Below are 27873 nucleotides of genomic sequence, written 5' to 3'. Positions count from 1 at the left end.
AATAGCAAGTTTTAAACTTCTTTAAGAAGCAATCCTACAGGAGCATTTGAAATCTTGCTCTCTGGCATATGTCCTCAGTGTGCCTCAAATAAACACATAAAAATCTGAAAAAAAAAACAGAAGAAGCAGCAGCAAATCTAAAATGGGTAACTGAACTTGACAACTGGACAAAGAGAACTGCAAAACAATTTCATTTAAGATTGAACAGTGATAAAAATTCCTTCAAAAAATTAGCAAGCAGCCTGACCAGGCGGTGGCGCAGTGGATAGTGTCGGACTGGGATGCAGACGACCCAGGTTCGAGACCCCAAGGTCGCCAGCTTGAGCGCAGGCTCCTCTGGTTTGAGCAAAAGCTCACCAATTTGAACCCAAAGTCACTGGCTCCAGCAAGGGGTTACTCGGTCTGCTGAAGGCCCACGGTCAAGGCACATATGAGAAAGCAATCAATGAACAACTAAGGTGTTGCAACGCGCAATGAAAAACTAATGGTTGATGCTTCTCATCTCTCTCCATTCCTGTCTGTCTGTCCCTGTCTATCCCTCTCTCTGACTCACTCTCTGTCTCTGTAAAAAAAAAATTGATGCTTCTCATCTCTTTCCCTTCCTGTCTCTGTCCCTCTCTGTCTCTCTTTCTGCTTTCTGTGTCTCTTGCTAAAAAAAAAAAAAAAAAAAAAAAATGAGCAAGCAAATCCAAAACACACTAAAATAATAAATAAGCCATGACCAAAAAGTTATTCCAAGAACACAAGAATTATTCAATACAAGTTATATAATTTGTTATATAATTCTTTGTATATGGATATGGATATGGATAACTATTGTATATAAACATATACACATACAAACATATACCTGAACTTGCACATATTCTCTAGCTCTATTCACTAAATAATGCCCCAATATCAGTAACACCTAGACCTTTGACTTCTAAATATTTGGGGCAGGGAAAGTTCAAGATGAGCCTAAATAGCCTGACCAGGTGGTGGCACAGTGGATAGAGCATCAGACTGGGACACAGAGGACCCAGGTTCGAAATCCCAAGGTCGCCAGCTTAAGCGTGGGTCATCCGGCTTGAGTGAGGGTCACCAGCTTAAGCACAGAGTTGCTGGCTTGAGCAAGGAGTCACTCACTCTGCTGTAGCCCCCTGGTCAAGGCACATATGAGAAAGCAATCAAGGAACAGCTCAGATGCTTCAACAAAGAAATGATGCTTCTCATCTATGTTCCTATCTGTCCCTCTCTGTCTCTGTCTGACTCTGTCACACACACACAAAAAAAAATGTTTTATGGAGCAGGAATTTATAAATACCATAGGAGCTGAAGCCACTGTGTATCTGAAAATATAGAGCAACAGTATAACTAAACATTCATACTCAATATAATCCTCTTTCATGAAATAGTATCACTTGTTTACTATGTTCACTGCTATATGCTCCATATCGGAAATTGGAAGAAAATGTACCCACTACTAGGCAGAGTAAATCACCCAGCAACAATAAGACAAATGTTGCATATATGTAACAAACAATTATGCAATGAAAAACTCTGTAGTACTATAAAACACACAAATATACTAGTTAAGAAGTTTCTCAGGGGAAAAAAGGGAAATGAGTTATTTAGCACACACTGAGTCCTCAAACCTTAATAGTATCAAATGCTAGTTTCAGTTCCTTAAGAATCAGCTCAATTTCAATACCAGAAATTCCATCCCTAAGCAACGAATGGTAAGTATCCTCACCATTCTCTGGAAGTCCCTAGTTACAAGAAAGAATTAAAATGTAATAAGAAACTTCACACTGGAGCTATAGAAAAATCTCATCTAGGTAACTGTAACAAAACAGGTTAGAAATTTACAAAAATAAAAATGGAAATTACTAGTGACTTTTCTTTTTCCTCTAAATTCTCCTGTTTCCAGATTTTCTAACAAACATGATTTTTTATTAAACTTTTTCCCTGTTCATGAAGGTCATACTGATAGGATAAAATTAAGAAAATGCAAGCACACACACAAGAGACAAATGGCCCATAATTCCATCGACCAGAAGTAACTAACCACTTTCAATATTTTGTGTTGCTTTTTTTTCTGTGCATATATGAGGGTAGGGAGCTGATACACAACTAAAAATGAAGGAGATTATAGAATGCAGGTATGGCAAGTAAACAAGATTGAGGAAAGACTAATTGGAAGAAGAGACAATTTTGCTAAGTTATCTGAAGGATGAGATGAAATTAACCAAAGAAGTGAAGGTAGGGGTACAGTCTAAGCAGAGGGAACAAAAATGCAAACTGGCTTCCAAGACCAACTCAGCCAAGGAACTGGAGAGAAAGATGAGTTTGTTAGAAAGGAGGAGACGGGCCGGCCTTACTTAGAGAACTGAGAATTAGTACTTAATCCTCAGAGAAGAATAGTGGCAGGTCATAGGGAAGTAAAGAGGCTCTTGAACGACTGTTCCCAATGCTCATATGGGCCTAATTCTTCTCCCTGCAAGTATAGACGTAGATTATCAACATCTTCTCCCAAAGGGCAGGGAGAGTTAAGGGCAAAGAGGAATCTTTGGGTGTTAGGATAAGTGAAAAGACAATAGTCCAATATTTTAAATGTATACGTTAGTCTTCACAAAACCTTCTAGATTGGTAAAGATAAAGAAGATACAGTGACTTTACTATGGAACAACTCCCAAGAAAACCATATTAGAAATAGGGGTGGTAAAAAGAGCATTAGATATTCCTATTTCATTTAAAAAAAAAAAAAAAACTTTAAAAGACAGAAAGACTTGTATTAGCCCTGACCAGAGAGCTCACTTGCTTAGAGTGTCATCCCAATATGCCAAGGTTACAGTTTGATCCCAGTCAAGGCACATACAAGAATCAACCAAGGAATGCCTAAATAAGTGGAACAACAAATCCATCTTTCTCTCTTTCTTTCTCTCCCTTCCTCTCTAAAATCAGTAATTTTTTTTAAAAAAAGACCTGTATTAGACACTGAACTTGATGACAGTATGGAATATACCTATTTTATCACCGTTTTTCTAATTAAACATAATAAATATAAAAGGCACAATCACTAACTGTATAAAAACTGTACTAACAGAAAGGGATAATCTTAATGACATTGAGACAAAAAAAACTCACTGCAGGACAGAGTCTGATATAGAGAATTCTGGCCTCTAGAGAAGTACCCTTGGTAGTGGGGCAGGAAAGGGTCAGTTCACCCCTCAAAGACCTAGAGAGAATCTGTCCAAACTAATTATCCTCTCCTTGCTCTTCAATCATTCAGAAGGAAATGCTTAACCCAGCAATTCCACCACCAAGTATATATATGTACATACTCGAGAGAAAAGAAAACATACACCCTTGTAGGGAGGCGGCAAGGGAGATGTTGAGGGGAATAAAAAAATTAAAAGAAAACATACAGCCCTGGCCGGTTGGCTCAGTGGTAGAGCATCAGCCTGGTGTGCAGGAGTCCCAGGTTCGATTCCCAGCCAGGGCACACAGGAGAAGCGCCCATTTGCTTCTCCACCACTCCCCCTCTCCTTCCTCTCTGTCTCTCTCTTCCCCTCCCGCAGCCGGGGCTCCATTGGAGCAAAGTTTGCCCGGGCGCTGAGGATGGCACTGTGGCCTCTGCCTCAAGCGCTAGAATGGCTCTGATTGCGGCAGAGCAACGCCCCAAGATGGGCAGAGCATCACCCCCTGGTGGGCATGCCAGGTGGATCCCAGTTGGGCACATGTGGGAGTCTATCTGCCTCCCCGTTTCCAGCTTCAGAAAAATACAAAAAACAAACAAAAAACATACACCCACACAAAGTATAGTTCATAAATGTTCACAGCAGCACTGGAGTTAAAATGTGGAAACCCAAATGCCCATCAACCGATGAGTGAATAAACAAATTGTAAAATTGTCATAGAATGGAATATTATTCAGCCATAAAAAGGAACGAAGAACTGATACATGCCCAACGTAGATGAACTTTGACATTATATTAAGTGAAAGAATCCAGTAACAAATGACCACATATTATGTGATTCCATTTGTGCAAAATGTCCAGAATAAGCAAATCTACTGAGAGACAGCCGATTAGGGGTTGCCTAAAGCTGGAGAGGAAGGGAGATAGAAGCAGACAAAACTCCTGATGGGAAAACAATTTCTTTCTGAAGTGATAAAAATATTCTAAAATTGACTGTGGCAGCAGTTGCAAATACCACTGAATTATAGATAGACTGTGCCTTGGTCTGCTAGCTCAATTGTTTAGAGCCTAATCCTAATACACAAAGATTGCAGGTTCAATCGCCACTCAGGTCACACACAAAAATAAATCAATGTTTCTGTCTCTCTCTCTAAAAACAATAAGTAAATTTAAAAAATAATAAATAAGTGAATTGTATGGTATGTAAACTGTATCTTAATAAAGCTATTATTTAAAAAGAGGATATTTTCGTCTGATCAGTGGTGGTGAAGTGGATAGTGTTGACCTGGACGCTGGGGATCCAGGTTCAAAACCCAAAGTCTCTGGCTTGAGCGCAGGGTTGCCGGCTTGAGTGTGGGATCATATACTTGATCCCATGGTCGCTGGCTTGAGCCTAATGTCACTGGCTCAGCCTGAGCACCCCTGTCAAGGCACATATGAGAAAACAATCAAGGAACAACTTAAATTCTGCAATTATGAGCTGATGCTTCTCATCTCTCTCCCTTTCTGTCTGTCTGTCTCTCTCTCTCTGAAATAAATAAAAAGAGGATATTTTGAGCAGGCACTGTGGCCAATTGTCAGAAATACAATAAAGAAAAACATAAACACAAACCTGTTTTCAAAACTCAAATATCCGGCCTGACCAGGCGGTGGCGCAGTGGATAGAGCATTGGACTGGGATGCTGAACACCCAGGTTCAAGACCTCAAGGTCGCCAACTTGAGTGCGGGCTCATCTGGTTTGAGCAAGGCTCACCAGCTTGGACCCAAGGTCACTGGGTAGAGCAAGGGGTTATTAGGTCTGCTGAAGGCCCACAGTCAAGGCACATATGAGAGAGCAATCAATGAACAATGAAGGTGTCGCAATGCGCAACGAAAAACTAATGACTGATGCTTCTCATCTCTCCGTTCCTGTCTGTCTGTCCCTGTCTATCCGTCTCTCTGCCTCTCTCTCTGTTTCTGAAAAGGTCTATCCCTCTCTCTGCCTCTCTCTCTGTTTCTGAAAAGGAAAAAAAAAATCTCTAATATCCTAGTGTGAGAAAAAAGCCAGTAAAAAGGCAATTACAAAACAGTGAGAAAAGGAAAGAGACTGTACCCCAGGAGGACCTAACCTAGCCTTAGGTGATTCAGAAGTTGTACAGAAGAAAATAATATGCCAGATTTTCACCCTTAAATAGAAATTTAAATCTAAAATGCTTTTTAAAAATATTTTTATTTATTGATTTTAGAACGAGGAGAAAGAGAGAAGGGGGGTAGAGGAGCAGGAAGCATTAACTGGTAAGTAGTTGCTTCTTGTATGTGCCTTGACCCAGCAAGGCTGGAGTTTCAAACCAGCGAATTCAGCATTCTAGGTCCATGTTCCATCCACTGCACCAACACCGGTCAGGCTAAATCTAAAAACCTTATTAAAAATTAAGTACCTGTTCAGCTTATTAAAATCTTCATTTTCATAGAATAGTAATGGACTTTTTAGAAAGCATTTGTGCACATGCAATGTTTAAAATGTATGTTTTAGTCCTGGCTGGGCACCTCAGTTGGTTAAAGCAGTGGTCCCCAACCCCCGGGCCATTTGGTACTGGTCCGCAGAGAAATAATAAATAACTTAAATTATCTCCGTGTTATTTATATTTAAGTATGAACATGTTTTATTTTTTTTTAATGACCAGATTCCCTCTGTTACATCCGTCTAAGACTCACTCCTGATGCTTGTCTCGGTCACGTGATACATTTATCCGTCCCACCCTAAAGGCCGGTCTGTGAAAATATTTTCTGACATTAAACTGGTCCGTGGCCCAAAAAAGGCTGGGGACCACTGGGTTAAAGAATGGACTGGATACTCCCAAGGTTGCCCACTGGATCTCTGATCCCAAGTCAGAAGAAAATCAACCAATGAATCCATAAATAAGTGGAACAAATCAATCTCTCTCTCTCTCTCTCTCTCTCCCTCTCTCTCTAAAGTCAACAAGTAAAAATCAAAAATACAAAACTTGTATTTTTAACTTTAGAAAAGCAGTGAATTAAAGTTTGTTACCGTGAAACAAATCTCCAATTTACATTGCATTGCACTACCAAGTTTATGGGGTGCTGTAAAGATTATGTGTATATTTTTCATAATGCCCTAAATTGGGAAAAAGAGGACCTAAAATCCTGAAACCTCATGTAATACATTCCAAAACAAATCAGGGAATGGAGGTAGAAAAAGATTGACAAGGTAGGAGAGGAGAACTTAGGGGGAAAATAAAAAGGGCAGAATTTGAGTAATTATCTTAAAGGAAAACCGAGTACTACAAAAGTAAGTATGGATCTTTAAGAATTAAAGCCACTAATTTTCAAGCACAACACTTCCCAATTTGATTAGTAACCGTTGTCATAGAAACAGTGTCACACAAAGCCGAGTTTCCCGCGGTTAAAAATAAAAAATACTACAAATTCAAATGAGTGAAATAGGGCAAAATTTAATCCCAATTTAGGTGGTCAGAGCCTATCAGAAATTTTCACCGGGACCAGGGTGGACCAGCTGCAACTTCCAAACTAACATTTCCGAAGCAGTGCTTCAAAAATCACCCTACAGGTTAATTTACGAAGTGCTAAAAAAGAATGTTTTAGCATTCCCTCCCGGAGGAACCCGAAAAAACCCCTCCCAGACATCGCCCACAACCAGAGCCAGCCCGTGCAGACGTGCACGGTGCAGCTCCGGGGGAGACCGCCTCCGAGTTCACCCGGAAAGCATCCGAATCCAGCCCTGCTGGTTCATTGGCTGAGCCCCGAGGAAAAACCCAAGAGCGAGCCCAGAGCCTCAGCCTCCCTGGCCCGGCTTACTCCTCCACATCTCCACCCCACGCCACGTCCCGTGCCTGGCATTCCACGCGACCTGATCCAACTCCTATTTATTAAGCACCACTATCTACACCGCATCGTGGTTTCGAGCACTGCAGAAATGGCCCCATGCCGGAAAAAAACACTGGGACTGAGGAGGAACCCCGAAGAGAGGTGTTCTGGAGAGGAGCCCCCACCCTCACCCCCCGGCGGTGACAGTCCCAGGGAAGAGATGGCTCAAGGCGCGCAGCAGAACCTGCTTGCCCGAGTCCGCCACAGACCTCGCTGGAAGGGGAAAGGAAAGGAATCAGCATCTCTGGACCACCCGCGCGCCGGCCCACGAGGGAACGACTAGTGCGGCACCGAATCCCCGGGAGGGCCGGAGCGGGCTGTCACTGGCTCCCGTCTCCCGCCCCCGCGCCCAAAGCCGGCCGCCTTGTCCCCAGCATGACAGTCACGGCGGTCGCGGACCGAGCGCCGCAGATCAGGTGCCTCCACTCTCCCGGACGCCGGCAACCCCTGCTGCCCCTCGCGGAGTGGGGCAGTCCGAAGATCGCCCGGGCCCTCCCGCCACCATCCCCATCCCCGGGACTCCGGAAAAGCGGTTACCTGGCGCGCGGGTGGGGCAAAGACAAGGCCCAGAGGAGGAAAGGAAGAAGGAAGACCGTGGCCTCCGGCACAGAGAGATTTAGGAAATTTCGGAGACTTGTTCCGCACTGGGTGACAGCTGCACGCTGCGCACGCGCACCCAGCTCCAGACGCCGATCCCTCCGCCGCCTCTCACCCTCCCGGGGAGAGGTTGGGAGGCAGAGAGGGGGCGCGCGCACAGCGCTAGCCGAATCCCCCTACGCGAGGGCGCGCGCGCCGTCACGTGACCGCTGGGGCCCGGCACTTAATCGATCACGTGAACTTCTGAGCAGCTTAAAGGTGCCTGGCACCTTCTTACTTTGGGCTTAATTTTCCGCGCTGTTGTTAGCCTAAGTTTGCTGTCCCCTATTTTGTTCTCTTGTGCACTTTTTCCAGACTGGGGAGACACTTGAGCAGAAATATGCAAGAACAGGTGCACAGAACCTTGCCGGAAGCGCCGACCAAGTTCACCCACGGCCGGACCCGATGAGCCCACGCGCCGCACGTCGTCCTGTGCTCCGACGCGAGCCTATGGCGGCCTCGGGCGCGGGGACGTCAGAGTGCTGTTGCCATGGCTGGGGCGTTGGAACGCCCAGTAGATTTTGGCGAGTGTCGCTGCTGGGCTGCGGTGACAGCTCTTACAGCTGGGATATCTGAGTCTCTCAATCACAGTGGGAGACTCCAAGTGTTTGAAAGGTATTCACCTGTTAATCTTTTAACAAGTAACTCAACTAAGAAGCCGTTATTGGCCTACGGGAGCGGAAACTCCCGTATTTTAGGCACCTGCACGGACCATGTCCAGCCTGCGCATTAGGTTCGCACTTGAGCTCGGGACACCCGAAGGCCCCACTAGGAATCCGGCTGGGGGTTTCCAGAAAGCTAAGGTGACAGCAGTTTGGCCTGAATAGTAGTAACAGAAAGTGCAGGTGCCTCCAAGACCCCTGAGAATGTACTTAAATTAGCTTACCGCAACTTGTTGCTTCTGTGCTATAACTCCGCCCTCCAAGGTGTCAGAAGGAACCACACAGACCTTAAGCATTTGTACTACCAAAGACAGATGGCTGAGCACCAGATGTCTCACAACTGAGCATTGTTTGTTTGTTTGCTTGTTTTTAACTTCGGCAGAGTTCCCAGCTGGGTCTCTTTGGAGTTTTCCCCTAAGTTCTTAGCTAAGAAAGTTTGGGTAGATCTTTACACTACTGAGCACCCTTGAGCCAATATGCTTGGTTTTCTTTCTATAGTCCACTAATTTCTGCTTTTTAAAATACCTCAAGTCCACTTGCCATGCCTTTGAAGTCTTTTCTCGCTGGAAGGAGAATTTCGAGGACAAATAAAATGTGGTTGAGACTAATGGAAGTATTGGACCACTACATTTCTTTATTAAATTATAAACAAGATTTAAGCCACATGCATGTCTGAAACTTGCCTAACATGTACACTTAACTGGGAATTTTCTAAATGTGTATACTATGAGGATTTTAACCCTCATTACAAGTCAATTGGATATGCTAAGGCAATAAACAATTTAACATTTATTTAGGGCTGATTGTGATCTTGACACTGTTTATAAAATTAGTACTTGTACTCATTTAATGAATAGGTATCATCTTGTGTTACAGCCATGAAAACTGAAATACAGAGATTAAGAAATATATCAAACAGATACTAACCACGGTCCTTGGTACACAGAGTAAAATGTTTGGAAACCTGAATTCTGGTCCCTTCACAATTTGCAGATCCATGATGTTGCACAAACCACATCTGTTAAACATAGTATATCAAGTCCCAGTTTTTTTCACCCAAAAAATGGGGCAGTCTGGTCTGTGCGGGCACAGGGCATAAAGCATCAACCTGGAATGCTGAGGTCGCTGGTTCAAAATCTTGGGCTTGCCAGGTCAAGGCACATGGGACAAGCAATAATAAAGCAATAAACAATTAAAGTGAAGGAACGATGAGTTGATACTTCTCACGTGCCCCTCTGTAAAATCAATAAATAAAATCTAAAAATATATATAAAATGAGACAAACATACCAGTCTTGCTGACTTCTCCAAGCATTTTTTTTTTTCCTGAAGTGAGAAGCAAGGAGGCAGAGAGACAGACTCCTGCATGCTCCCAGCTGGGATCCACTTGGCATGCGCACCCAGGGGCGATGCTCTGCCCATCTGGGTGTTGCTCTGCTGCAACCAGAGCCATTCTAGCGCCTGAGACAGAGGCCATGGAGCCATCCTCAGCACTCAGGCCAACTTTGCTGCAATAGAGCCTTGGCTGCAGGAGGGGAAGAGAGAGGCAGAGAGAAAGGAGAGGGGGAGGGTGGAGAAGCAGATGGGCACTTCTCCTGTGTGCCCTGGCTGGGAATTGAACCCAGGACTTCCACTAGCCAGGTGTACACTCTAACGCTGAGCCAACCGGCCAGGGCCTCCAAGCATTTTTGAACATCAAAGATGATAATGTAAAATGTCCAAACACTGGAAAAGTTGTAAAGCACTGCATGAATCTATGAAGCACTTCACAGTTTTGAAAATTGAGATGAGACCACTAGAAAAATCAACTGGATTCATGGCACAGAAGACAGTATTGTGTCCCTGATATATCAAAATACCTCTATATTGTAAATTATAATAAAAATTTACATTTTAGCCCTATATTTGATTAATTTATTTAGTCCCAGTTAAAAATTACAGTTGTAGTAAGCTGGAGGCTGTATAATGGATACATAGATTCTCCTTAAAACTTATATGTTACATGAGCTATTGTTTATATCACCTCAGAGACAATAATTGTGAATTTCTTAAAATATGTATAATGCAGCAAATTGATACACTACTAAATAATATAATCTATTTTAAATATATTTAAGTCCATTAGACTTGCAAATATAAAGAAATAATAGTAATACTCATTGTTTATATTTATTCTTAACACATATGTGTATTATTTATATAAATATAATAAAAAACCTAATAATTGTATATTTAGATAATGTTTTAAAGGGTCACAGTGAAGGCTGACTGGTGGTGGCACAGTGATAAGAGCATTGACCTGAGACTCTGAGGTTCCGGGTTTGAAACTCCAAGGTAGCTAGCTTAAGACAGTCTCTCAAGTCTAAGTGCAGGGTCACCAGCCTGAGTGTGGGATCATCATGATCCCATAGCCTGACCAGGCAGTGGTACAGTGAATAGAGCATCGGACTGGGACACAGAGGACCCAGGTTTGAAACCCAAGATCACCAGCTTAAATGCTAGCTCACTAGCTTGATTGCAGGCTCGCTGGCTTGAGTGTGGGAACATAGACGTGACCTGATGATTACTGGCTTGAGTTCAAAAGGTCGCTGGCTTGAGCCCAAGGTCACTGGCTTGAGCAAGGGATCACTCACTCTGTTGTAGCCCCCTGGTCAAGGCACATGTGAGAAAGTAATCAATGACTAACTAAGGTGCTGCAACAAAGAATTGATGCTTCTCATCTCTCTCCCTTCCTGTCCAAGTGTCCCTGTCTGTCCCTCTCTTTCTCTGTCACATAAATAAATGAATTTTAAAAAAGAATAAAAATAAATAAAAATAAATAAATGAATAAATAAATAATCCCATGGTCACTGGCTTGAGCAAGGAGTCACTGACTGAGCTTGAGCCCCCCAGTCAAGGTAGGTATGAGAAACAATCAATGAACAAGTAAAAGTGCAGCAACTACTAGTTGATGCTTCTCATCTTCCTCCCTTCCTGTCTCCTCTCCTGTCTCCTCTCTCTAAAAAAAAAGTGTGGGGGAGTCATAGTGAATATAATATTTTGTATTAATAAAAGTAGAAACCTTTGTGCCTCTTCCTCTCTGTGTCCTGTGTTCTGAAGTTCAGGTCAATTTACCTCTCACCTGGATTACTATAATATTCATCTAATGATTTCCCTACTTCCAATGCATTCTCTACCCACCCTTTCTCCCTCCAATTTATCTTCTGTACTGCAAGCCAAAATTGTCCTCCTAAAGTAAAAATCAGATTGAGTCCACCCAAATGAAATACTTTATTAATTCCTCATCATTGTCAAGCTTTTCAATCTTTTCTACTAAAGGAATCACAATGCCCCAAAACAATATGGTGGTCAAGGGTATGGGAGTAGACTTTGAAGTGACCCAAACCTGTGTAAGCCAAATATCTATTCAATCAGTTTAGATACCATTATATCTGTGGGTGTTCTGTGTTGTTTGAGAGAGAAAGAGAGAGAGGCAGACAGACAGACAGACAGACAGGAAGGGAGAGGAATGAGAAGCATCAACCCATAGTTGTGGCTCTTTAGTTGTTCATTGACTGCTTTCTCATATGTGCCTTGACCAGGGGGATATAGCAGAGCAAATGACCCTTACACAAGCCAGCAACCCTGGGGTCATGTCGATGATCCCATGCTCAAGTCAGCAACCTTGTGTTCAAGCTAGAGAGCCTGTGCTCAAGGCAGCAACCTCAGAATTTTAAACCAAGGACCTAAGCGTCCCAGGTTGATGCTCTATCCACTGTGCCACCACTGGTCAGGCATGACTTGCTTTTATAAACAGAATGTGGCAAAAGAGATGTGATTCAAAAGCCGACAGGTCTTAATTGACACTGCAGCTTCTGCGCTCACCCTCTTATGATGATGCCCTGAGAATAGGAGGTCACAGATAAAAGACCTAAGGCTCTCAATGGACAGCCAGTACCAACTGCTAGACATTTGAGTGAGGCCACCTTGATATTGCAGCCCAACCGTTACGTTACAACTGAATGCAGCTGAAAGCAGCTAGAAGAGTGAGCTCTGCAAAAACCAGCAGATAAACTGTCACTCAGCCTATCATGAAATAAATAAATAAATCACTACTGCTATAAACTCAGAGGCAGATTAAGGTCGGTTGAAGCCACTGCTGCAGAAGAAAATATCGAGCCCCCTGTCATGAGAGAAAAGAGTAAAGTTGAGGTTTTGTGGGGCCTTTCAGAAGTCGAGGCCGAGGGCGTACACCCAGTGTGCCTGCCGTTAAATCTACCTCTGTGTAAGACACTATATTTTAAAGTTGTTTATTACACAGTAATAGATAGCACCGTCTTCTCTTCCTCTTTCTCACCAGGGTGATCTACTGGTTCTCCCTTGTCTAATTCAGAAAATACAATTTCTTTCCTATTACTTTTTCCCTCAGTTTCAGAACTGATCTGCACAAACAATTATTCAAAACTTTAGCATCATCACTTTTATAATCACAAGATTCTTTCCTCTCTTTTGGAGACCTCTGATGTACAGTCAGGTTTTTCTGAGCTTGATGTTTGACTCATTCCAGCTTGCCCTTCTGTCACTGATGGGGAGCACACACTTAACTTTCTCTTCAAGTAGCTTTGTTTCATTAAGAGCTATCTTATCTCTAAAAGCTTTACAGAATTTTTATGCATTTTTTTCTATGAACTTAAAATGCTGCCTGACCAGGAGGTGGCGCAGTGGATAGAGCGTCGGACTGGGATGTGGAAGGACCCAGGTTCGAGACCCCGGGGTTGCCAGCTTGAGCACGAGATCATCTGGCTTGAGCAAAAAAAAAGCTCATTAGCATGGACCCAAGGTCACTGGCTCGAGCAGGGTGTTAGTCTGCTGAAGGCCCGCGGTCATGGCACATATGAGAAAGCAATCAATGAACAACTAAGGTGTTGCAACGAAAAACTGATGATTGATGCTTCTCATCTCTCTCCATTCCTGTCTGTCCATCCCTATCTATCCCTCTATCTGACTCTCTCTCTGTCCCTGTAAAAAATTAAAAATAAAAATTTAAAAAAATGTTTCTACAGATTTCCTTACACTTTCTTCTTAGTTTATACCAAAACAAGAATTTTTCCACTTCATCAGAGTTTCTCTCATATTTAATTTTTTTTATATTTCCTGATTTTAAAAAGAGAGACATTGATTTGTTGTTCCACTTATTTATGCAGTCATTGGTTGATTCTTGTATGTGCCCTGAGCAGGGGTCAAACCTGCAATCTTGGATCAAACCCACAGCATTGAAATATAGGGATGATGCTCGAACAACTGAGTAATCCAGCCAGGGCCTTGAGGTACTCTCCTTTTTTTTTTTCTTTTCTGAAGTTGGAAACGGAGAGGCAGTCAGACAGACTCCCGCATGCACCCAACCGGGATTCACCTGGCATACCCACCAGGGGGCGATGCTCTGCCCATCTGGGTGTTGCTCTGCTGCAACCAGAGCCATTCTAGCACCTGAGGCAGAGGCCATAGAGCCATCCTCAGTGTCCGGGCCAACTTTGCTCCAATGGAGCGTTGGCTGCAGGAGGGGAAGAGAGAGACAGAGAGGAAGGAGAGGGGGAGGGGTGGAGAAGCAGATGGGCACCTCTCCTGTGTGCCCTGGCTGGGAATGGAACCAGGGACTCCTGCACGCCAGGCCGATGTTCTACCACTGAGCCAACCAGCCAGGGTGAGGTGCTCTCCTATTTTAACGGCTATACTCTTCAAAGTAGTTCTTAGCTTGTGAAATTTCTATTGATATTCTGATACCTTTTCAGGAAATTTTTTCCTTCAAATTAATGTTTATCCTTCTCAGCATTTGATATTTATTTACTTGGTATGATCTGTTCTTTTTTATAAAGAAATCCTTTCCAGAATAAGGGCAAATACCAGAGAGGAGTGATAAGGACAACATTCCAGCAGACTCCTTGTAAATTCTACAGGTTACTGTCTAGATTGCACCAGCAGACTAGACCCTGATCTGGGTACCCCAGGGCTCTCATCTAAATTATTCAAGTATGAAAAGCCCTGTTTCTAACCTTTTTTTTTTTTTTTTTAGCAGTGGTTCTAAAAAGTTTTTACAGGAATTGGCAAGGTTAAAACTATTTTGATAATAACATTGACTTTATTTGCTCTTATTCATTCTCATTCACAGTCGAGTTTTCTTTTTCTTTTTGTGGGAGAGACAGAGAGAGTCAGAGAGGGACAGATAGGGACAGACAGACAGGAAGGGAGAAAGATGAGAAACATCAATTTTTTGTTGCAGCTCCTTAGTTGTTCATTGATTGATTTCATATGTGCCTTGGCCGGGGGCTACAGCAGACCGAGTGACCCCTTGCTCGAGCCAGAGACCTTGGGCTCAAGCTGGTGAGCCTTGCTCAAACCAGAGGAGCCCGCTGGCGACCTCGGAGTCTCGAACCTGGGTCCTCCACATCCCAGTCCAACACTTTATCCACTGTGCCACCACCTGGTCAGGCCACAGTGGAGTTTTCTAAGGAAACAATTAGGATTGATTTCATGACTACTCTGAAGGCTAATGGAATGTGTTCTTCTGCATTAGTGTATTTAAATTATTTTGTCTTATAATCTAATATAATAAATATTGATGGATATAGCCACAAAGAGAATTTTTTCTTTTTCTTTTTTTTCTTTTTTTTTTTTTTTTTTTGCAGTTTTATAACTTTATTTAAGGATCAGTTAGTTCTCATCCACATTATCTGTCTGTAGATTTTTTAAAGTGGTCACAGGTCAACAGGTACCTAAGTAATCACCTATAAAGCTTGTTTGGTGGGCCTGACCCAGCGGTGGAACAGTGGATAGAGCATTGGACTGGGATGGGACTGGAATGTGGAAGACCCAGGTTCAAAGCCCTGAGGTTGCCAGCTTGAGTGCGGGCTCATCTGATCTGAGCAAGGCTCACCAGCTGGAGCCCGAGGTTGCTGGCTTGAGCAAAGGGTCACTCGGTCTGCTGTAGCCCCCAGGTCAAGGCACATATGAGAAAGCAATCAATGAACAGCTAAGGTGCTGCAATGAAGAATTGATGCTCCTCATCCCTTCCTGTCTGTCTGTCCCTATCTGTCCTTCTCTGTGTCTCTCTATGTCTCTGTCACAAAAAATTAAAAATAAATAAAGCTTGTTTGGTGAATCTTCATCCTCCTTATGTTTTCTGGACAAGGATTCTCGGATATGGTATGAGGCATTCCTTAGTATTGTGGCTCAGACAGCTTTGTTGAGCCTAGTGTTATGGTGCACAACTGGAGTTCTCACCTCCTTCATGGCAGATTTCCAGATCTCTTTGAGTGCTGGATGGGCACATTCTTGAAACCCACTCCATGGATATGCTTGTGAATGCTGATGGTGTATTCTCTACCCCTTGTTGGCAAAGCAGCCCTTCTTTTTATTTTTTTATTCATTTTTAGAGAGAGAGGAGAGATGAGACAGAGAGAGAGAGAGAGAGAGAGAGAGAGAAGCATATCAACTCCCATATGTGCCTTGACAAGGCAAGCCCAGTGTTTTGAACCAACAACCTCACCATTCCAGGTCAATGCCCTATTCACTGTGCCACCACAGGTCAGGCTCACCACCCTTCTTTGCAAGAGCCATTCTGCTGGGTCCAGGTTGCAAAGGAAGTCCCACAAAGACAATTTTCAAGAGTTTTAAGGAGCTCCTGCGGCCACAGCGTTTGAGAAATGGATGAGAGAACAAATGGTAAGAAAGACTAAATTTTCCTTAACTCTCATCCTTTGATAGCAAGTCCTCTTCTTGAGGCACCCTTTCCTTCCTTAGGGCATTTGACTTAGAAGATGGGTCCCAAACTGCTGCCGAGTTGCCCCAGGTTGGAGTATGGGGGTGGAGGGTACACAGGGTCACAAAGGAGAGGGCAGCAAGAAGAGTGTCCCTGAGCAAGAGGCTCAGACCGCATGGTGGGTTTCCGGCCTGCCCCGCACCCAGCACCACCTCCAACCTGCTGCTGTCTGAATTCTTCTCCCAGGGTCCTCACCATTCTTCTGTGTCCCTCCATTCCTTCCCTGGAGCACAAAGGCTCCTGGGGTCTGTGTGCCTAACCGACTGAAAGAAAATAGAGATATTCTTACCTGGGGGATGGGCAGAGGGGCTTAAATTAGTGAAATAATTCCAAATAAATGGTCCTAAAAAAAATCCTCAAGCTCTGCACAATCACGGGCTTTAGGGGTAAGTAGGGTTAAAACCTATGCAGAGCACTAACAATTCCATTACTTCGCACCCAGGGTGTTAACAATTCTGCAGCTTGTATGGTTAAAATTCCTAGGGAGGTGTGCAGCTGGCGCCTTCAGTGAATCTTAAACCCTAAGGAACCAACCTCTTTCTTGGACAAGGAAGGTTCTTGAGAGTGTTAGAAACGAATTTCATTAAAAATTAAAATCTTATCTGGGGGATAGCATGCTTCATCAAATTTTAATTACACATAGAGAGATGTCCTCACAATTTTTCACCTGCGCACACAACTTCCTAAAATAATTTAACATTATGGGAAAGTGTACTAGGTTTTTGCAACTCCTAGCCCAGCCATCTTTTTCACCAAAAAGGGGACTTCTTCAGGAATTTCAGCTTTTTCTTAAGGTCTTCCTACATTTACAAGGTTTTATTCTTTCTTTAATTTCTCCTGAACATTACTGTGCAAAGAAAAATTCTACTTGAAACCTACAACTGTCACAGCTAATTTTTTCATCATGTTAAACTAAAAAATCCATAATTTCCTTGCCTGACCTCCCGGTGACACAGTGGATAAACCATCGACCTGGAATGCTGAGCTTGCCGGTTCAAAACCCCAGGCTTGCCGGGTCAAGGCACATATGAGAAGCAACCAATATGAGTTGACGTTTCCCCACTACTCCTCCCCTCACCCTCAGGAAAGCCCTCGGCTAAACCAGGGGCGTGATTGGGCGAGGGGAAGTGGTTGCTCCTGAAGTTGGATGGTACTTTGCTAAAATAATCTGTGGAAATAGCCACCTGGAAGTTTATTTTTGTTTGTTTTTTATAAAGTTTTATTTACTTATTTTAGGGGAGTGGGGAGCAGGAAGCATCAACTCCTATGTGTGCCCTGACCAGACAAGCCAAGGGTTTTGAACCAGAGACCTCAGTATTCTAGGTCAACGCTTTATCCACTGCACCACCACAGGTCAAGCACCACCTGGAAGTTAATGTGAAGTTCTAACAGGCAAAATAGGAATGTAAGCAGTCTTGTTAACTGGTTAGTAACTGTTATCAGACTAACAATTTTGTCTCTTTGTCTCACTTTCCAGCTACTGTAATCTAATTTAGAACCTCTCAGAATTACTCCCTTTTCTGATAACTCCCTATGTTTGAAATGTGTGCCAAGGCTTAGAGCAGTGGTTCTCAAACTTTTTTGAAGTCGGGGTGCATTTAAAATCCTACAAATAATTGTAGGCGCACTATATAAAAATTTCTGAGAAATATGTTATAATAAGTCAAATATTAAAGAAAAAGTATAAAGTCCAAGCATGCTTTTATGGTAATTAAACAAAATAAATACCACAAAATTAAATTTATTCTGACATTAAATTACATTTTCTGAGTTATGCTTTTGAGAATTCATAAAAAAGAGGGGTTAAAAAATTTTAAAAACAACAAAAAAGTTATCTTTTTATATATATAGATACATTCTTAGTAAGATTTAGTAAATTTGGCAGGTCCCAGCACGAATATATTAAGTTTTTTCATTCTTGTGTTTATGAGAAACATGAGCCTGACGTGTCCTAGCGATTTCTTCAATGTTTAAGCATATATTTGAAAGGCAAACTCTCATTTTCTCAACAATATATTAAAGAATTCCTCTCTTTATACTCTTGTGTTGAGGGTATAAAATCCTAATTCACATAAATAGGATGTTGAAAATTGCAGTAAAATGTTCAAAGTTTTTTTAGATATTGCCACATATTCTTCTTTTATAGAAATCCAAAAGGCTTCAAGAGACAATTTCTTATATTTAATCATCAATCCAAGATCAGTGAATATAGCTGCCAGTTCTTCTTCTGTTATTGTTAAACCAAAATCACTTGAAGCTTCCATGAATGGGTTTCCAATCCAATCGTATTGTTCAGTGTTAAGTGATGGAAAAAGCTATAAATTAAATTCTGCCCGTCAGCTTTCAAGTTCTATTTTATTTACACTTAACTTTTGCTCACTTCCAAAATTAGATTCTTCTTTTTGAGAAATCTATTCATTTTTATTTGGGTGTATTTATCTAACAATTATATATATAATGAAACATGTAGGCTGTATTGTTAATAATAAATATAATAATGATGTGTTAACAAAAAGAGTGGTATTTCCATAATGAAATGGTATAATAGAGTAACTATATTTATTTTTATATCTGGGCACAGCTAGTAATTCCAGGTCCCGAGTGGGAATGGTGTGGAACTAAGAAAATACAGGGTTGGAAGGGCCCTGTAATTGCTGCTGGCAAGAACAAAACCCGCCCAAAAACCACATCTTGCTTTATTTATAGGGCAAAATGGGTCATTAGCAAGTCAATGAGATCTTTGATCATGTTTCCAAGGCAACCCAAGAATTTTACCAAGTGTAGAAAACCCCCACCATACATATCATCTTAACTTTACACCAAACAAAGGATAGAAGAAACTTGCCTCCAGGCTTTCCAGGGAACATGGTGGGGTAGTGTAAACAATCCAGCACCACAGCTTAACAGCCTTTTGCAACCTAATCAGGCAAGTGAGGTGGGGGGTTGGGCAGACTGTCAGTTTATAGCCAATTCCCTACACCTCTGTCCCCCAAAAATCTAAACTCCCAAAACCCTGTTGGTTTTTTGGTCCCCAACAGGCACATATTTCTCTGGAATACCATAGGGCATACCTGAAAATCTTCTAGGGTGCACCAGTGCATCCTGGGGCACATTTTGAGGACCACTGGCTTAGAGTGTCAAAATTGACTAGTAGATTGTGATTAGCTATACTCATGTGTGACTTCCCAAAATAACTATGTATGCAAAACTGTGATTGAGATTGAAATTCCCCCAAGCATGTAACCCTGAGATAACATATGTGCTGAACTGTGATTATGAGTGGAATTTCCCCAAGTGTGTACCCCTATGTTAAGATGAGTGGCCAAATATATATATAAGTAGCTGGGGTAAAGATCCAGTCTGTCTCCTGAGACTCCAATGCAGACTCTACATCACCCACCACGACCATTTGGCAACTGCAGCGAAGCACTCTGCCTCTTCAAGCAAGTTCGTTCGGGGCCCCACCGAAGCAAGGACCTAGACTTAGCCAGCCACTCAACCGTGAGTGAATTATTTAGCTTGCTTTGAGTATCTTTGCTTATTCGATTGACTCCTAATTGCTTCCATTTTACATTATGAACTACCTAACAAACCCACCTAGAACTTAATTATAACCAATTAAATAGTTTACCATGACACCAGGCTTGCCCAATCTTTTGTCAAATATTCTTTATTCATCTCTTGCTTAGCAAAAATTCAACTGCTACTGGTTTTCCAAGGAGGTCACCTGACTTCTAAATCCTGAGTTCTCCTGTTTGGAAATGAGTTTTCCCAAGGACTGTCCCTATTGAGACTGCAGAGGACAGCCTGCTTTCCCACCCCACCCCACCTCCTACAGGAGGCATAACTGTTATAAAGGACCGTTCTGCCGGCTTTACATAGAGACAGCAAGTCCAAATAAACTTTTAAGGGGTTTTATTAAAGGAGGAGATTTATGAATAAGCCAGCTGCATATGACAAACATGGGGTATAGCTGACCCAATTGTGTAGTGTCCAGTATAGCTCCGAGGCTAGTTATATATACTTGATTACACGACTGTGTCATAACCCAAGGAACCACTGTACTTAAGACAGCTAATTATCAACAGCTGTATTGTTTAGTCCTCTTGATCTCTTGTAATTTTAATGTTAAGTAATCCTTTGTCAGCACCGTTTTTCTACAAAAATGCATTTTGATCAAAGCCATATCTATATTTGATGCTATTTCAGCTTTATTTTTCTGTTTTACACCTAAACTTAGCATTTAAGCTAATGAATGATATACAAGCTCAAACTGAGGAACATTCTATAAAATAACTGGCCTGTATTTTGCAAAAATGTTAACATCATGAAAGACTAAAAAAGACTGGAGAAGAATTACAAATCAAAGGAACTTAAAAGATACAACAACTACTTCTAAATGCAATATGTAATTCTGGATAGATAGATAGATAGATAGATGCTATAATGGACGCTACTAGGACAATTAAAGAAATTGGAATATAAATAGCAGAGTAGATAAACTTGGAGTATGGACTAAAAAGTACTTTATCAATGTTAAATTTCCTAAATTTGATAAATGTCCTATAGTTATGTGAGGCAATATTGTTTTTCTTAAGAAATATACACTAAAGTGTTCAGGGGAAAGAAATAATAATGTGTGCAATCCAGCCTCAAATGATTCAAAAAGTATAAACACTAAATATGTGAGTGTGTGTGTGTGTGTGTGTGTGTCCACACACCACTAGGAGAGGGAAGGAGGAAGAGAGTCAAGGCAAATGCAGAAAAATGTCAAAAGTGGTAAATCTAGCCCTGGCTGGTTAGCTCAGAGGTAGAGCGTCGGCCCGGTGTGTGAAAGTCTCGGGTTCGATTCCCTGTCAGGGCACACAGGAGAAGCGCCCATCTGCTTCTCCACCCTTCCCCCTCTCCTTTCTCTCTTTCTCTCTTTCTCTTCCCCTTCTGCAGCCAAGGCTCCATGGGAGCAAAGTTAGCCCCGGCCCTGAAGATGGCTCTATGGCCTCCACCTCAGGCACTAGAATGGCTCTGGTTGCATGGAGCAACACCCCAGATGGGCAGAGCATCGCCCCCTGGTGGGCATGCCGGGTAGGTCCCGGTGGGGCGCATGTGGGAGTCTGTCTTACTACCTCCCTGCTTCTAACTTAGGAAAAAAAACAAAAATACAAATGAAAACAAAAAATGGTAAATCTATGTAAAGGATATATATATGTGGGTGTTCTTTATTTTAGTCTTGCAACTTTTCTGTATATTAATTAAAAATAAAAACAGGAAAAACTACCTAATGATATGTATCAATTCACACTCTAAGTATTTTTACTAGAAGGCAATTTGGCTATATGTATAAAATCCTTAAAAACATGCATTGCCTGCCTTACCTGTGGTGGCTCAGTGGATAAAGCATCTACCTAGAATGCTGAGCTCTCTGGTTTGAAACCCTGGGCTTGCCCAGTCACAGCACATAGGACAAGCAACCAATGAACAACTAAAGTGAAAAAACTATGACTTGATACTTCTTGCCACACCCCGCCCCTCTTCTCTCTCTGTAAAATCAATAAGTAAAATCTTATTTTAAAATATGCATTGCCTTTACACCAGCAATTCTACTTTAGGTAATTTTTGCAAAAATCAATTGGAGGTGAGAGTCAGTTATGTGTATGAGACCTTATCCTACCCTTATTTTGATAGCTAAAATATTGAAACATTAAATGCTCATGGTACTGTTCTGACAAAATAAATTACAGGATTTAATCCTCCATTAAAAAGCTCACTGTAGTGAATAATATTGTCATAGAAAGCACTGACTAATATATTACTTTGTTCATGAAAAAGTACCAAAACAATATCCATAAGATGTTTAAAATTTTATTTAAAATGTGCACATATTTACAAAATTAACTGATTTATATGTTGGCATTACAGAGATTTGTTTTGTTTTAAATTTGTGCTTTTCTTTTGTAACAGCAGAAATTAGCCATTCATATATTTTTTAAGATTTTATTTATTGATTTTACACAGAAAGGAGGAGGGTAGAGTAAGAAGTATCAACTCATAGTCGCTTCACTTTAGTTGTTCATTGATTGCTAGTCTTATGTGCCTTGACCAGGCAAGTCCAGGGTTTCGAACCGACAATCTCAGCATTCCAGGTAGATGCTTTACCCACTGCACCAAGGCTAGCCATTCATAGTTACTATAATTTTTGAAATATTAAAACTGCCATCTTATTTTATGTTTACTATTTTTTAACTAAATTTTATTGTGCTTTTCTTTATTTTTCCCAAAAGCTATGACTTCCACACATATTTCTTTGGTAATAAGGAAAAAATTAAATCCCCACAATACTCCATAATGTGGGAGCTTATATGGTGGTTTCATACTCTACAGAATTAAAAATGTAGGGTTGTGTTTAGAAAAAAATATTAACACTATTGTTTATTTCATATAGTAATAGATGTTCAACTCAGAATTCTTTATATAGTGAGAATATCCTTCAGGAAAAGAGATAAAATAAAGACATGCTCAGATAAAAGGAAACTAAGAGGGTTTGTTGCAAATAAACAAACGAACCAAAGCCTGCTATAAAAAAAATTGTGAAAGGAGCCTGACCTTTGGTGGCACAGTAGATAAAGTGTTGACCTGGAATGCTGAGGTGGTTGGTTCGAAATCCCGGGCTTGCATGGTCAAGGCACATATGAGAAGCAACTACTATGATTTGATGCTTCGCTGCTCCTTCCCTCTTAATCTCTCTCTCTCTCTCTCTCCCCTCCCCCGACTCTTTCAAATCAATAAATAAAATTCTCTAAAAAAATTGTAAAAAGAAGTTCAAATATAAGGGAGATAATGTTTGATGCTTGAAAGCAAAAATTTTGACATTGTCTTATTGAGGTTCCATGTATGTAGAAATACTATATAAGACAATTATACCATAAAAGATGAAAGGTAAAGGCACCTAAATAGCAGTCCATTTACAATGATAAAATATTGATTCTAACCAAACTGTGAAAAGTTAAGTATGTACATCAAAATCTCTGGCATAACTACTACATAAAACTGTAAATGCAATCAAATGGAATAACAAAAAATGTTCTCATTTTCCAAAAGATAGTAAGAAAGGGATAAGAGAGGAATAAAAATATATATAGGAAATAAACACATAACTGATAATAAAATGATAGGGAATTGAAATTTAAATGTCAATAATCATATGACTGTAAATGCTTGTACATACCAACTAAAGGATAGAGTTTGTCAGTCAATTAAAAAATGTGACCCAATTATAGCCTGTCTACTAGAAACTTACATCAATTATAATGATATAGGTACACTGAAATGTAAAGGGTAGAGGAAAAAGTAAATACTATTTTTAAAAAAAGCTGAAGCAGTTAATTTAATGTCAACAGTAGACTTCCAAGCAAAGAAAATTACCAGGAATAAAGTGGATATATGAGTTATATATTACTGTGCAATGCATTAAAATAACCTACATTTCAACAGGGATAGATAGAGACAGACAGATAGGAATGGAGAGAGATGAGAAGCATCAGTCATCAGTTTTTCGTTGCGACACCTTAGTTGTTCATTGATTGCTTTCTCATATGTGCCTTGACCGTGGGCCTTCAGCAGATCGAGTAACCCCTTGCTCAGGCCAGCGACCTTGGGTCCAAGCTTGTGAGCTTTGCTCAAACCAGATGAGCCCGCGCTCAAGCTGGCGACCTCGGGGTCTTGAACCTGGGTCCTCCGCATCCCAGTCTGATGCTCTATCCACTGCACCACCACCTGGTCAGGCAAAACAACCTATATTTCTTATCTCACAGTTTCTGAGAGATAATCTCAGCATGGCTTAGCTAGGCTCTGTGCTTCAGGGTCTCTCACAAGGCTAGATTCAAAGGTCATCCAGGACTGTGATCTTACACCCGAAGACTTAATTGAAAAAGGATTTGCTTCCAAGCTCACTCATGCTATTGGCAGGATTCATTTGTTTCCAGGCTGTTAGGTTAAGAGCCTCAGTTCTTCACTGGCTGCTTGCCAGAGGGCACCCTCAGTTCTCAGCCATATGGGCCTTTCCATAGGGTTGTTCACAATACGGCATTATCAGAGTAAGCACACAAGAACTAAAATAGTGCCAGCAAGAATAAAGTCACAATATTTTATAAACATTGATAAACCTCTAGCAAAAAAAAAAAAAAAAAAAAAAGACTAAGTTACCAATGTCAGAAATGAAACATAGTGGAGGTTTATACACTATTTCCAACATTTAAAAAAGTGTAATAGGGCCCTGGCCGGTGGTTCATTGGATACAGCATCAGCTGAACATACAGACGTCCAGTTAAGATTCCAGGTCAGGGCACATAGGAGAAGCAACCATCTGCTTCTCTCCCCTCCTTCCTGCCCCCTCTCTGCCTCTTCCCCTCTCGCAGCCAGTGGCTCGATTGGTTTGAGCATCAGCCTAGCTCGGTTGGTCCTGGTCCGAGTGTTAGTCTCAGGAATTGAAAATAGTCTGGCTGATTCAAGCATCAGACTTCGTCAGAGGTTGCCAGGAGGATCCCGGTTGGGGTGCATGTGGGAGTCTGTCTCACTACCTCCCTCCTCTCATTTAAAAATAATAAAAATAAAAATAAAAAATAATTTTTAAAAAGTGTAATAGGCCTTATGGAGTAGATGAAAGAACATGAGCTTTGAGGTTGACAGACGGGTGAAAATCCTGGTGCTTTTACTAACTATGTGTGATATAAAACAAATTACTTAACCTTTGAGATCTCAATTTTGTTACCTGTAAAATGTAGATTATGATTTTTTTTTCCTTTTTAAAAAAATTTTTTTAACAGAGACAGAGAGTCAGAGAGAGGGATAGATAGGGACAGACAGACAGGAACAGAGAGAGATAAGAAGCATCAATCATTAGTTTTTCGTTGCGACACTTTAGTTGTTCATTGATTGCTTTCTCATATGTGCCTTGACCATGGGGCTACAGCAGACCGAGTAACCTCTTGCTGGAGCCAGCGACCTTGGATCCAAGCTGGTGAGCTTTGCTCAAACCAGATGAGCCCGCGCTCAAGCTGGCGACCTCGGGGTCTCGAACCTGGGTCCTCCGCATCCCAGTCTGACGGTCTATCCACTGCGCCACAGCCTGGTCAGGCTCCCTTCTTTTTAACTGAGAGGAGGGGAGATAGACAGATTCCTGCATGCTCCCTGACCAGGATCCATCTGGTAACCCCCATCTGGGACCAATGCTCTGCCCATCTGGTTCCATGCTCGCAACAGAGCTATTTTTTAGCACCTGAGGCAGAGGCTCCAGGGAGCCAGCCATCCTCAGTGCCCAGGGTAATGCACTCGAACCAGTCAAGCCTTGGCTGCAGGGAGAGAGATAGAGAGAGAGAAGGGGAAGAGAGAGGGGTAGAGAAGCAGATGGGCACTTCTCCTGTGTGCCTTGATTGGGAATTGAACCTGGGACATTCACAGGCCCATCCGACACTCTACCATTGAGCCAACCAGCCAGGGCTTTTAAAATTTTTTCTTGAATTTATTGGGATGACATTTGTTGAGGTTGTAATATTTTAACTTAAAGACAAAGATGAGGTTTAAATGAGATTAGGTAGATAAAGAGAATGGCATATAGACTGTGCCTAACAAATGATATATTTCTACTAACCCTATCCAATTAGGAATGGTTTTACCAATAATAAAGATAAACAAGGGGGATACGGTTTTTTTTTTAATAACAATTGTATAAATTCATTATGAGATAGGTTTTTTTGAGATCATTCTTATATTTAAAGGTTGCCAGTCCACCTTAGCATGCTGATCAAAAGCTCTTTTTTTCACATCAATATATATTATAACTAGCTAGCTAGCATCTCTATCTATCCAGATTAAAATCAAATAGGAAACCAAATTCAATGTTACTTTTGATCATTTTTGTTTGATAATTTAAAATTTCAAACCTAGTTTCCTTGAGGGAAACACAAACCCTAGTGGTAACCATAAATATTAATGTGTCCAATAATATGTTTGTAATTTCACAAAGCCCACATTAGATGACAGATTTCAGACAGAATTTTCTAGGGACAGACAGGAAGGGAGAGAGATGAGAAGCATCAATTCTTCATTTTGGCACCTTAGTTGTTCATTGATTGCTTTCTCATATGTGCTTTGACGGGGGGGTGGGGGGGTGGTTATAGCAGAGAGAGTGACCCCTTGCTTGAGTCAGTGACCTTGGGTCCAAGCTGGTGAGCTGTGCTCAAACCAGATGAGCTCACGCTGAGCCCGCACTCAAGCTGACGACCTCGGGGTCTCCAACCTGGATCCTCTGCATCCCAGGCCAACACTCTATCCACTGCGCCACCACCTGGTCAGGCCGATTTCCTTTTTTGTGGGTAATAGTTGAGATATTTGGGGACTTTGTTGCTAGGTAGCCAAATTAGAAGAAGCAAGTACCTGTGAGGGTTTCTGTGGAAAGAAAAGGAGCAGACATATTTCAAACACTAAAACCAAAATACCTAGATCTATTTATGCAATATTTTTTACTTTCTTTATAAAAAAAGCTATGTGTTCTCACTTCCGGGAGCACCCAATGCCCTTCTTCTCACTCAAATGCATCTCTTAAACTCTAAGAACAGCGGTGTGATTCAGCCGGTTCGCACCAGTTAGGTAGAACCAATACCTAATGTTTTGGCGAGTTAGGTGAACTGGTTGTTAAAATGGCACTTGTAATCAGGGTTCTCTCTAAGGTGGGTGCCTGGGCAGCTGCCCAATGTGGAAATCACAAATTTACATTCCTTACTCTTTTTTAACGTTCATCTGTGCAAAGCATATTCTAAGTGCCCGTAGTAATGCTCATTCTGTCCATAGGTAAAGGAATAGGATCCTACTCCTACAGTGAAAAGATGGTTAAGGATAAATTATGCAGCCAGTGATGCTCAGATAAAAGCCAAGAAAACTGCAAGTGAGCACGCCAATCAAGAAGCAGTATGGAAATATCTTAAAGAACAGTTTTTTGGTCAGGTATTAATATTTTTTCATTAATATTTTAAAACTCTTATAATCTAGTTTTGCGTGCTTCTTTTATTATTATTATTTAGTATTAAATGCATGAAATAATAAACTACCTTTCAGTATCTTTTTTATACTTAAAACAGTCATTAGGGCAGAGAACCGGTTGTTAAATTATTTGAATCCCACCACTGTCTAACAGTCTCCACAAGACTGAGCAATGGGCAGTGGCAGCTCATCCCTAGCTAACTCCCTGAACCTGTCCCTGTCCCCAAGGCCCCCTTTTCTCTGGCTTTCTAGTGAGCCAACACAGCCTTGCCTGGGCTCGTTTCTGTCCTGTACCATTTCTAGAGAGCCAGAGCAGCCCTGCCTAGGCTCTCCCTGTTGCTGCTTCTATCCTAAGCCCTTTCTTGTTTCCCTTTACCAACTTTAATAAACATAGCCTCAAAATCAAAACAAAAAACAAAGGCTATTTACTATTGTATATTTACCACTACAATTTGTGGGAGAGGAGTACATGAAAGGGAGATATAAGTTGGCAAACTTTCTGAATCATTTTGATTATTTAAACACATTTTTCATGTGAAAGGATAGGGGATAGTGAAGCAGACCCCCACATACACTGGGACCAGAATCTACCTGGCAACCTCATCTCGGTCCAGTGCTCCAGTACTGAGCTATTTTTAGCACCTGAGGCAGGTGCACTCCAACTGAGCTATCCTCAGTGCTT

The 27873-nt window shown here is 41.6% G+C and overlaps 1 protein-coding gene across 5 annotated transcripts in view; it reads right to left on the bottom strand.

The window, feature by feature from the left end:
* The window catches only part of KDM4C (lysine demethylase 4C), a 465635-nt gene extending 457806 nt beyond the window's left edge, over positions 1–7829 (bottom strand). For all 5 annotated transcript variants that reach the window (XR_010729088.1, XM_066257226.1, XM_066257228.1 and 2 more), the window contains exon 1: positions 7606–7829. The gene's annotated coding sequence lies outside the window, so the exon portion shown is untranslated. The remainder of the gene's footprint in view (positions 1–7605) is intronic.
* Between the last annotated feature and the right edge of the window lie 20044 nt (positions 7830–27873).

Source organism: Saccopteryx bilineata, chromosome 2, assembly GCF_036850765.1.
Source record: "Saccopteryx bilineata isolate mSacBil1 chromosome 2, mSacBil1_pri_phased_curated, whole genome shotgun sequence".
Lineage (NCBI taxonomy): Eukaryota > Metazoa > Chordata > Mammalia > Chiroptera > Emballonuridae > Saccopteryx > Saccopteryx bilineata.
Note: the sequence above shows the minus strand (reverse complement) of the source record. Positions and strands in the feature narration are given on the sequence as shown.